This window comes from Oncorhynchus mykiss, chromosome 12 (genome assembly GCF_013265735.2).
Source record: "Oncorhynchus mykiss isolate Arlee chromosome 12, USDA_OmykA_1.1, whole genome shotgun sequence".
NCBI classification, from domain to species: domain Eukaryota; kingdom Metazoa; phylum Chordata; class Actinopteri; order Salmoniformes; family Salmonidae; genus Oncorhynchus; species Oncorhynchus mykiss.
In genome coordinates, this window is record NC_048576.1 from 73,498,581 (window position 1) to 73,510,886 (window position 12,306).

Genomic DNA, 12,306 nt, shown 5'->3' on the forward strand with positions numbered 1-12,306 from the left:
AATGAGGGCAAAACCTCCTGATAAACTGGCCAGGGAGGGACTGGCAGGAACACCCACCCTCTGTCTGTCTGCTGGGGTGAGGGATTAACTGACACACCATCCGACCTGGGTCCAAACAGTATTTGTTTACTAAACTCAGGTTTAGTCTTTGAATACTATTTGAACCCAGGTCTGACAAACCGTCAGAGAAAATTAGCTTCACCATTATGTCCTAAAAACATAGGCATATACTGAAAGGTTCATTTAATGACATTCATAATCCATGGATTCATTCATTTATTCATTTACTACTAAAACGTTCTTTCATATATTATATAAAAATGTTCACTACTTGGTAATTAGTTTTTTTCCGTAGGGAATTCTACAGTGATTGTAATATGATTCAAAGCCTCTGCTTGACCTTTATGGTTAATTAAGAATTCTCTATATCTTTCATTCGTTTTGGGTTTGGAGTGAGTCAAATATGTATTGAAGAATACAGAACTCTTCACAGTATCACTTCCCTAAACCAAGAACATTCTTGCATGGATGGAAGTGACCTCAACTGGTTTAGTAGACGGGCGGTTTCTGGTCAAACGTGTACACAAATGAGAAATAACACACAGAATACACACAAGCAGATCGAAGGAATTGATTTCCTGACCAGCATCACAACAAACAGGGCCTGAGGCCTAATACCTGCTATGACCAGTCGTAATATTAAGACTGGGGGCTTCCTCTGGGATGTTACAGCTAGTGATCGGGGCAGAGCACTCACTGTTAGTGCTTGAACAGAGGACAGGCAGGGCATGGGATGGTGGTCTTAAAGCCAAGTGATAGGGGATGGAATGTCCCAGAGCATGTGACACGTGCCATCTTTCAGCTGTAACCCACATCACAGCAGGGGCCACAGATGAACCACAGACTACGACAGCACCATTGCTGCTGTGTTGTACCTGTCTCCATATAGCAACAAGGCAATTCAGCAATGGGGGCAACAATCTAAGGTCTCAATCTAATCAACACATATACAGTCACTTACACATTAGCTATTGAGGATGTGTACTATGGATCTTTAATCTTCTACACAGAGTGACTCCAACCAGACAAACCCATTTACCTTTGCTATATACACTACCGGTCAAAGGTTTTAGAACACCTACTCATTCAAGGGTTTTTCTTTATTTTTTATTTTTTATACATTGTAGAATAATAGTGAAGACATATACTATGAAATCACACATATGGAATCATGTAGTAACCCAAAAAGTGTTAAACAAATCAAAATATATTTTATATTTGAGATTCTTCAAATAGCCACCCTTCGCCTTGACAGCTTTGCACACTTTTGGCATTCTCTCAACCAGCTTCATGAGGTAGACACCTGGAATGCATTTCAATTAACAGGTGTGCCTTCTTAAAAGTTAGTTTTGTGGAAATTCTTAATGTGTTTGAGCCAATCAGTTGTGTTGTGACAAGGTAGGGGTGGTATACAGAAGATAGCCCTATTTGATAAAAGACCAAGTCCATATTATGGCAAGAACATGTCAAACAAGCAAAGAGAACTGACAGTCCATCATTACTTTAAGACATGAAGGTACATCAATAAAGAACATTTGTGCAGCCGCAAAAAAAACATCAAGCGCTATGATGAAACTGGCTCTCATGAGGACCGCCACGGGAATGGAAAATACAGAGGTACCTCTGCTGCAGAGGATAGGTTCATTAGAGTTACTTGCCTCAGAAATTGCAGCCCAAATAAATGCTTCACAGAGTTCAAGTAACAGACACATCTCAACATCAACTGTTCAGAGGAGACTGCATGAGTCAGGCCTTCATGGTCAAATTGCTGCAAAGAAACCACTACTAAAGGGCACCAATAAGAAGAGACTTGCTTGGGCCAAGAAACACGAGCAATGGACATTAGACCGGTGGAAATTTGTCCTTTGGTCTGGAGCCCAAATTGGAGATTTTTGGTTCCAACCGCCGTGTCTTTGTGAGATGAGCGTGGGTGAAAATGTAATCTCCACATGTGTATTTACCACCATAAATCATGTAGGAGGAGGTGTTATGGTGTGGGTGTGCTTTGCTGGTGGCGATGTCTGCGATTTATTTAGAATTCAAGGCACATTTAACCAGCATGGCTTCCACAGCATTCTGCAGTGATACGCCATCCCATCTGGTTTGGGCTTAGTGGGACAATCATTATTTTTTCAACAGGACAATGATCCAACACACCATCAGGTTATGAAAGAGCTATTTTACCAAGAAGGAGAGAGACGGAGTACTGCATTAGATGACCTGGCCTCCACAATCCCCCTACCTCAACCCAATTGAGATGGTTTGGATGAGTCGGACCGTAGAGTGAAGGAAAAGCAGCCAACAAGACTGTTGGAAAAGCATTCCAAGTGAAGCTGGTTGAGAGAATGCCAAGAGTGTGCAAAGCTGTCATCAAGGCAAAGGGTGGCTATTTGAAGAATCTCAAATGTAAAATATCTTTTGATTTTTTTTAACACTTTTTGGGTTACAACATGATTCCATATGTGTGATTTCATAGTTTATGTCTTCACTATTATTCTACAATGAAGAAAATAGTCAAAAATAAAGAAAAACCCTTGAATGAGTAGGTGCTCTAAAACTTTTGACCGGTAGTGTATATATATATCCCTCCGGTGTTATGTCTCTCTGTCTGTCCCAGACACACAGGGTGATTTTCATATCCAACGTTTAAATCCCTTTCATCTGTAATACATCGCAGATATCCAGGGAGATAAGAGGATAAAAGCGGAACAGGTGAGACTCATCAATATAGTCAAATCCAAAGGTAGAAAGAGGAAGTGATGTTCTTCCTGTGGTTGAGTCTTCGAGGTGTATCGCTGTTGCCATGCGGTGTACTAAGACAGGTGCTCCACTTCCACCTTGAACATGTGCACTCATTCCCACAGCCAGGCAGCCAGCCAGGCAGCCAGCCACCCAGACTGCCTGTTTACAAGTCCCCACATTCCCACATTCAACATGTACGCTCTGCCCAAACTAGTTGCTGTGTGTGAAAAAAAGCAGCACTCAACTATACTGATGCAATGCTGATATGATCTTTTTCTCTGAACTTCCGACCCTTATAGAGTAAACCTCTAGGCCCGTAGTTCATGAGGGTTTCTTATTAAAGCCTCTACTAAAATAAGGAACATTATTGTGGTTCTGTGTAACTTTGTATAAATAGAGATATATAGCACAAGTGAGTATTTTTGTGCTTGATACACTCTATCATAGTCTCCTGAGCACCGTCAACAGACTGTGAAAATAAGATACAAACGTTACAATGACAATGTCGATGCGGTTTAGATGCTATGTCTGTATTTCATATCACTCAGCATTTAATATGTGCACCGTATTAGATGAAGAGGAAAAATGTAAGTTATTCATCTCTGTTTTAGTGATAAAAAAAATGTAGCTACATTTGGCCATTCTCTCATCTCTCCCATGCCCTGGAATCTCCCCCACTCCCACACACACACAACCTTTGATTGACCTGTTTTAGACAAGTCCCTCACCTGTGTCTTTACATGTTATTCCCTAATCTAACAAGGTGCCAAAGGATTCTCTATCATTAAGTCATCTCTGAGGAAGTGAAGCTGGCCCTGGGGGATCATCAGAAGGGAGGCCAGCCAGGGTTCAGGTCTGAGGGGTCGGAGAGAGAGAGCAGGGGCGGGCGGGCCTGCTGCAGCCAGCTGTGCTGCACAGAGAGTCATGGAAACTCCCAAACACAGGCACAGGAAGGCTGGCTCTAGGGCTGGGGCAGACCCTATGGGAGATACAGTAGGCTGGGGGAGGTCTCCTCGGTCCTCACCCTGTAGATTGGGCTGAGGAAAACACAGACTACTCCACAGAGATGAGCTCAATGTTTTGACAGGGGAAAGAAGGGGAGACAAGGGATGACACATATCCCAGCTTCCCGGGTGTACTCGTCATTGTGAGATAATCCAAATAAACCCTCATCAGTCAGGTAACAGGTTATGTTATGACTGAGTGATTACGAGAGACCATATAGAGTGGTGGTGATGAGTGTGCGTTAGTCAACCTCTACAGCAGCAGAACCAACTTGACTCACTGTATCTGGGCTACGTCCCCAGACTGAAGAACCTGACAGACTCTATTCATTGATTTATTTTTCTGTTGAATCGCTGTTCTACATGCAAATGTCCTTCACCACTGTGCTCCCAACCAGAAGAATCCAGAAGACGGCTTCATTATTGCAGTGAGTGATGTGATCAACTGGGTGGCAACACTGGCACCACTGGTAGGCTTTACATCATCTTCCTGGCACAAGGCAATGCCAAGCACAACCACTGACAACTGGCCAATCGATGGAAGAGTTGGCATGGTTCTGAAGTGTAGCACAGGCAGCAGACAAGAACAGGAGAGCAAACTAACGGAAAGGACAAACAGAATTATAGGATGACGTCATAAGCAATTTCAGTCATTGTGACACAAAGATCTTAAAACACAACCGAACAGTTCAACTGCAGAACCTTTCCAAGTTGTCTCCCTGTCAGTTATCATTAGTCATTCCTGGATCCACCTCCTCCCAGAGGACCAGGCAAGGCCAAGTCACAGAGCTGTTCCAAAAGCACACCCTCGTTTCTTGGAAACTCCATTACAGAGTGAGTTGCGCCCAAGGTATGTGATGGAGGTGGTGTTGGGGACTGATGATGGACACTGTCCAGATATTACTGTGTATGACTCTGTGTGCTCTTCCATTCAGGGGAACAGTCTACATGAGTTTACCGCTGTGATACACCATGAGGATCCGCAGTCCCCCCCCCCCCCCCCAAGTTTACTAAGCAGAAATGTTGTTTTTGCTGTTGGACATAAAATACTGTAAAAACAAAAGCAAATCAGCTCTAAGTGATCTTCATTATGGAAATCTGTTCCAAAGTATTCCCACGTACAATAGAGAGTAATACAGTCCCCTCTGAAATTATTGGGACAGTGAAGTATTTTTCCTTCTTTGAATCAGTACTCCAGCACATTGGATTTGAAATGATACAATGACTATAAGGTTAAAGTGAGGACTGTCAGCTTTAATTTGAGGGTATTTTTATCCATATCAGGTAAACAATTATAACAGCACTTTTTGTACACAGTCCTCCCATTTTAGGAGACCAAAAGTATTGGGACAAATTCACTTATATGTGTATTAAAGTAGTCAAAAGTTTAGTATTTGGTCCCATATTCCTAGCACGCAATGACTACATCAAGCGTGTGACTCTACAAACTTGCTGGATGCATTTGCAGTTAGTTTTGGTTGTGTTTCAGATTATTTTGCGTCCAATAGAAATGAATGGTAAATAATGGATTGTGTCATTTTGTAGTCACTTTTACTGTAAATTGTAGAATAGAATATGTTTCTAAACACTTCTACATTAATGTTGTATCTACCATGATTATGGATAGTCCTGAATGTATTGTGAATAATGATGAGGGAGAAAGTTACAGATGCACAAATATCATACCACTGCAAAAATACTAACCTCCCGTATCATTGTAATGGTGAGAGGTTAGCATGTCTTAGGGGTATGATATTTCTGCGTCTGGAACTTTCTCACTCAACTTGTTCACAATAGTGACACTCATTGTCATTGTATCACTTTTGTTTGGGCTTCTTCCGGTCAATTTGCAGTCTACAAATGATGTGTAATTATGTTACGGCTGCCCTGACCATCCGCTCAAGAAAAAAATGGTCCCGTGACTGAACCTAGTTGATGATCCCTACACTAGGGGCTGAAGGCTTGCTGGGCCAAAGATAGCAGGCCGCCCTATTTAAAAAATGTGCTCTCAACTGTAACAGTCCTGGGATAGTAACTATAATTGTCCCTCTCCAATCCTTGTGTCTGTCTGGCCATTCAGTCTTTTAAAGAGATAGTGTGTGTAGTAAGCCAACACTATGGACAGTCTGACAGTAGAGACCTGTGCTAATGGGCTCTAACTGAAAGCTGAGGAACAAAGATTTCTCTTGGGGATTTTGCAATAATGGAATGGACTTTGTTGGTGCACATGAGAACGCTCACTTCCTAGCAAAAAGGTTGAGGAAAAGTGCTGAATGTGGTATATGTTATTTTTAGTCCCGCACTCAAGATTCCTGTCGAAAAAGAACAAGACTGACAATAGTTCCACAAACTGTCCACTTGACAACCATTAAAAAAATGAAGCCTATATTTCATCTGTTTTGAGTGGCGGGATCTGAATTGGACTAGAGATTCTGACTTGTTGTGTAAACTCTGTGTTATGAGATATTACACAGGTCAGGATCTGAATTGGACTAGAGATTCTGACTTGTTGTGTAAACTCTGTGTTATGAGATACTACACAGGTCAGGATCTGAATTGGACTAGAGATTCTGACTTGTTGTGTAAACTCTGTGTTATGAGATATTACACAGGTCAGGATCTGCACTATCCACATGCCAACAACTATGGAACAATACGTTCCTATGGACCCCTATTTTTTATCTGTTAAAAAGAAAAACACCCAAGATCAAAATACACAGAGCAGTTCCTCCTCCTTGGAGCTCTAGTCTGCTTGGTGGGAGCACCCACAACATTCCCATAGTCCTGAGAATGACGAGTGCCGCCGGGTAAACCAGTCTCAGACCAGATGCCACCCCATTGAGAACAACATCTCATCAGACTAAGCCCCACCTAAAATCAGCTTTAAACAAATAATAACATAAAACAATCTATATTAATCCCTACATTCAGTTAAAGGAAGTTCACATTCTGTCCTGTAGTCATAACAGGAAACATGGGTATTTGAGTTTCTTGCGATTCCTGACTGTGGATCCCAACATAGGCCATGGCTGAGTTTTGATAGATGAGGTGGTAACATGGGGACTAAGAGAGAGAGAGGAGCAGGCAGAATGGCTTGCTGGCAGACAGAGCCTTGGAGACCAGAGGTAGACCTGAAATAGCATTACAGCATTACATCACATCTGACTGAGTTTGTAGTCCTGTCTGTCGGCCGGGCCTAGCCTCTGCAGCACAGGCCCTACGTGCCACCTCCAAGATGTAATGGGAGGGTTAAAGTTAGCTGCTTCACGGCTGCTTTCCTGGGACTCACATAATCAAGGCCTGAACACTGACAGGAAACTCACAGACCAAAGCAATGTTCCATTTATTCATACACGGGCAAACTCAAGACACCCGAGGGAGGATGATTGTGAATACAAACAAGTAGCCTCCATGACCACGGCAACTCCGCACACAACTCAAAATGGTGGGGGATTGGTTTTGATGAGGCTTTTTCATTGTGACTGTTGGGAACTAATGTGAAGGGTTGTGTTTTCGCTTGCATGTATAGAAAGGTGTTCAGTGTCTGACAGCATGAGGAAAACATCGTCCTGTTCACAAGTATTCCACATAAAGCGTAATCACCACGGCATATTCTCCACGGTTCATAGATTGGCAGATTGACGTGACAAATCATTTTTGCAACGTCTGAAAAGAGTGGTCTGTTTTTGCTTATCAACCATTCCTGAAGCCTTGACACAATCTGACACAAACTCCGGACCCACTACAAGCACATCAAAGTTATTGACTGTAGTGGTTGAAGCAAGCATCAATGGGGCCCAGATCAAAAAGAGCGCATAGGCAGTAAATTGTTCTTCTCTCACCATTATTCTTCAGTGAAACTATACCTGCCATGCTTGTAAAGCACCGTCTATCTGTCTGCCGTGGTGGGAACACTCTTAACTGATCTGCTTGGAACACCCAGCTTATTGTTACGAAAGCTGCTGACCAAGTTGGTAGACATGTTTAACTGCAAGACAAGAGATACCGTTGCTTTGCCTTATATTTTACAACTACAAGCATGCTTCCACAAACTGAGGAATCCTCATTTGAGATGTGGATACACATACATAACTCAGATTGTTGGGTGTGTGAGTCACGAGTTCCGTGTTAGGGCCTCCCGGGTGGCGCAGTGGTTAAGGGCTGCAGCGCCAGCTGTGCCATCAGAGACTCTGGGTTCGCGCCCAGGCTCTGTTGTAACCGGCCGCGACCGGGAGGTCTGTGGGGCGACGCACAATTGGCCTAGTTAGGGAGGCCGGTAGGGATGTCCTTGTCTCATCGCGCACCAGCGACTCCTGTGGCGGGCAGGGCGCTGTGCGCGCTAACCAAGGTTGCCAGGTACACAGTGTTCCCTCCGACACATTGGTGTGGCTGGCTTCCGGGTTGGATGCGCGCTGTGTTAAGAAGCAGTGCGGCTTGGTTGGGTTGTGTATCGGAGGACGCATGACTTTCAACCTTCGTCTCTCCCGAGCCTGTACGGGAGTTGTAGCGATGAGACAAGATAAAAACAATTGGATACCACGAAATTGGGGAGAAAAAGGGGTAAAATATAAAAAAAATAAAAAGAGTGTGTTAGGATTTAGCCCACACTAATGCTACACAGATATGCAGATATGCATGTGGAAAATGTATTCTCTTCAACAATTGATATTAATTAATACTAACACTATAATTACTAATAAGAGAGCAATAATAATCAGCTATTGCATCAAATCTATGGCATTTCACGCCATAGTCATTACTACATGATTATAATCTCTGGGTCTCACATGACGTAGCAAGGCCTTTTGAAGCTGCAGCAGGCAACCTGGGGTGATTTAGAGAAGCATGTGCTCAGCACACACACGTGCACACACACACACAAAAAGAGAACAAGAGAGAGAGACAGAGAGAGAGAGACAGAGGGAGGGGTAGAGAGAGAGAGACAGAGACAGAGAGACAGAGAGAGAGAGACAGAGGGAGGGGTAGAGAGAGAGAGACAGAGACAGAGAGACAGAGACAGAGAGACAGAGGGAGGGGTAGAGAGAGAGAGACAGAGACAGAGAGACAGAGAGAGAGAGACAGAGGGAGGGGTAGAGAGAGAGAGACAGAGACAGAGAGACAGAGACAGAGAGACAGAGGGAGGGGGAGAGAGAGAGAGACAGAGACAGAGAGACAGAGACAGAGAGACAGAGGGGGGGGGAGAGAGAGAGAGACAGAGACAGAGAGACAGAGACAGAGAGACAGAGGGAGGGGGAGAGAGAGAGAGACAGAGACAGAGAGACAGAGACAGAGAGACAGAGACAGAGAGACAGAGGGAGGGGTAGAGAGAGAGAGACAGAGGGAGGGGGAGAGAGAGAGAGACAGAGAGAGAGACAGAGACAGAGAGACAGGGACAGAGAGAGGGGGAGAGAGAGAGAGACAGAGACAGAGAGACAGAGACAGAGAGACAGAGACAGAGAGAGGGGAGAGAGAGAGAGAGTGAACTGTTCAGAGACTAGGGTAAATACCTGAAGGCCATGGGAGAGAACAACGTAGTTTCATAACAAGGCAGGCTGGTCTTTAGACTAGATGTAACATAGTAAACGTATGATATGTTATGTTTTTGTATGATTACATAAGATAGAAGTTACGAAAAGAGGGTGGTTGGTCGGCGGTTGCGTGTTGGTAACAAATTTGTAACACATTGTACGTTTTGCAAATTCGTAAAATATTGTACAAAATGGATGATGGACATACACAAATGAATACATACCATACGAAGGGTAACATATCATACAAAATAGAGTGTATTGGGTAACGTACAGAGTCATACGAAATGCTCTGAGACCCCGTTAAACAAGAAGATCCTTCCAGGAAATATGCAATTGCTTAAGGGGCTGCATCATCTCATTGACTGGACGGAGCAGCAGAGGGCCTGCCATGACACATCCACATCTGAAGACGGGTCAGCTTTTCAATAAGTCATCATGAGGTGATTAGAACAAACACCTACACAGAACACAACCTCATGGCTGCCTTAGAAGGCCTTAAATAGAATAGAGATGCATGCATGCTACCATGCTAGTGTCCTTCCCCCTAAATATGAAGGAAAAAAAACAAGACCGAAACAAGTCTGGCACAGTCTGGTGTGTTCAGAACAGGACTCCTGAGGGTGAGACCGGTTCAACCCAGTAACCCAAGTGAAAACAACACCACATGGAGAGAGAGTGAGTGAGTGTTGCACACTTAGCAAGACTGACTGATAGATAGACAGATACTGCACCATGACTCATGTGGGCATGACTACAGTCCAGTGTGTCCTCTCAGCAGCTCCCTGCTACACCCACATACCAACCAACCAACCAACACAGGCCTGGCTAGCCCATTCCCACCTGCTCCATTCAATGCCAGCTCCAGAACCCCTAGGTTTTTTCAAGGAATGCGCTCTCTCAATTGTACGGCACACAAATGCCACACACCTTCTTCCACACATGCCTCACACTGTACACACACAGACAACCCCCCCCCCCCCCCCCCCCCCCACACACACACAGTCTCTTCCTCAGAGAAACATTCCCTGTACCTCCATTCCAGTTGGAACAGTAAGTGAGGATGAACATGACCCGTCACTATCACACATCATGGTGCATCTGTGTCATGACATCAGCCCTCATGATGATCCTCTGGATGCTATCATGTTTCAGCAGGCCATGTGCTGCCTGCCTGGCCTGCTGCCTGCCTGCCCTGCTGCTGCTCTCACTTTGACAAAATAACTCAGCACATTTGAATACATCTCTCATTCCTGTTGCAGACAGGGGGCTATAGTGCAGTGTCCATTGATCAGGTAGCACAGTGGAGTCTAAACAGTGGCATTGCATTCATGACATGTATGAAAATGTTAACAAGCAATCAATGACCTAATAATTACTATCAATAGTTCATAACATAATATTGATAATGGTCGACATGAACAATCGTTGAAGTACAAGGTGAAAGAGTACAGCCATAATAATTGTATTCCAATGATTTTGCTTAGAAAACACCTGAACCCACTTATTCCAGGAGAAACATTATCAGAGGAGATCTGTTACATTCATCACCTGACAAAATACCTCAGGTGTAAGCCTGCGCAATAGCAGTCATATTATGTAGTAATACCTTCCTCCTATGTGCTCCTTTATATACCGGGCGTGCTACTATGCTACAAATGAACATGCCGGGCTGTCGTGAAGCCTACAGGCGCACGCGGAAATGACAAACATTTATAGAATAGAAGCACTGATGACAAGCTGTCATTCACAATCACAAATATGCAAAACGAAAGAAAGGTCTAATATTGTATAGCGATACACGTAGATCTTTGCAACCTACAGCACAAATGCATGTGAACCATGAAATTCAAAACAGGTTCCAATATCAAATAGTACAATTCGTTCGATACATTCCCTTTGGCTCGTGTGAGTAGGCTATCGATCCCGGTGTAGGCTATCGAACATACAACTGTGCGCACACGAGACAGAGGGACAGATCGTTTATTCAGGATCGTCTTCTTAACATTCTATTTCTGATGTTTTCAATCCTATATAGCCTAGCACTCTAAACCCAGCCTATTCATGTAGTATACAAATAAACTTACCCTTATCAAAATCAAATCCTATGTTTTCCGGTGTAGAGAAAAAAATCTGGTTGTAAAGATTTCAGATCACAGATCCCAGTTACTGAAATGTGATGTGGTGTCACTTCATTCTGAGAAGGAAAAATAATAATTTATTTCGAGTCAAACAAGAGTCCAATTCTATATCCTGGAACTAGCCACAAAACGTTAAGACATTCTCAGATATGTCTATTGGGCTCCTATTTTCACAGGCAGTGTCCAGCGCATTCCCACACCTCAAGGCTCAACAAGGGTAAGTTTTCTTCGGCCGGTAATTCAGTTCCACCGACCGAGAACCCCGCCCTTGTGCATCGGACAAGACTGTCAAACCCACCAGCCAATCGGTTTACATGGGCAGCCACTGCCGCGCTCGGCGCTAACCGGCTGACGGGCGTGACTAAGCAAGAAGAGATCAGGTTTAAAAAATATTAAAGAGACAGGATCATAACAAATAATGTATGCTCTCATTTGGCACTTCCCAGACATTGGCCTATCCAGGGAAATCATAGGACATACCTGACCAGCCCGTGATCAATAAATAGTTGTGTCTATAATTGAAGGTTATTAGCCTACTATGTTATTACACCCCTCTTCATAAATGTGTAGGCTACTGATTTTGTTGTTAAAGTAAGGGCATGATAATTTCAACAGATCTGTTCAATATCTGTTCTTTATATCCCAGTCATAACATCTTTATTTGTAAAGCATGTTTCAAGCCTTAATCAAACTGGGGGAAAAGAATGGTCCTATAACATGTTAATGAATAACAGATGTGGACAGAATGACTCTGCATAGACATGCATGGTCCCGTGTCTCAAGGGTCGCTGTTGGGAGAGCAGTCATGTGATATTATTTCACTTCACATCC

The 12,306-nt window shown here is 43.7% G+C and overlaps 1 protein-coding gene across 3 annotated transcripts in view; it reads right to left on the bottom strand.

Moving 5' to 3' along the window:
* LOC110538455 (inactive rhomboid protein 1) overlaps window positions 1-11,770 on the bottom strand; it is a 48,094-nt gene extending 36,324 nt beyond the window's left edge. For all 3 annotated transcript variants that reach the window (XM_036938332.1, XM_036938331.1, XM_036938333.1), the window contains exon 1: window positions 11,422-11,770. The gene's annotated coding sequence lies outside the window, so the exon portion shown is untranslated. The remainder of the gene's footprint in view (window positions 1-11,421) is intronic.
* Between the last annotated feature and the right edge of the window lie 536 nt (window positions 11,771-12,306).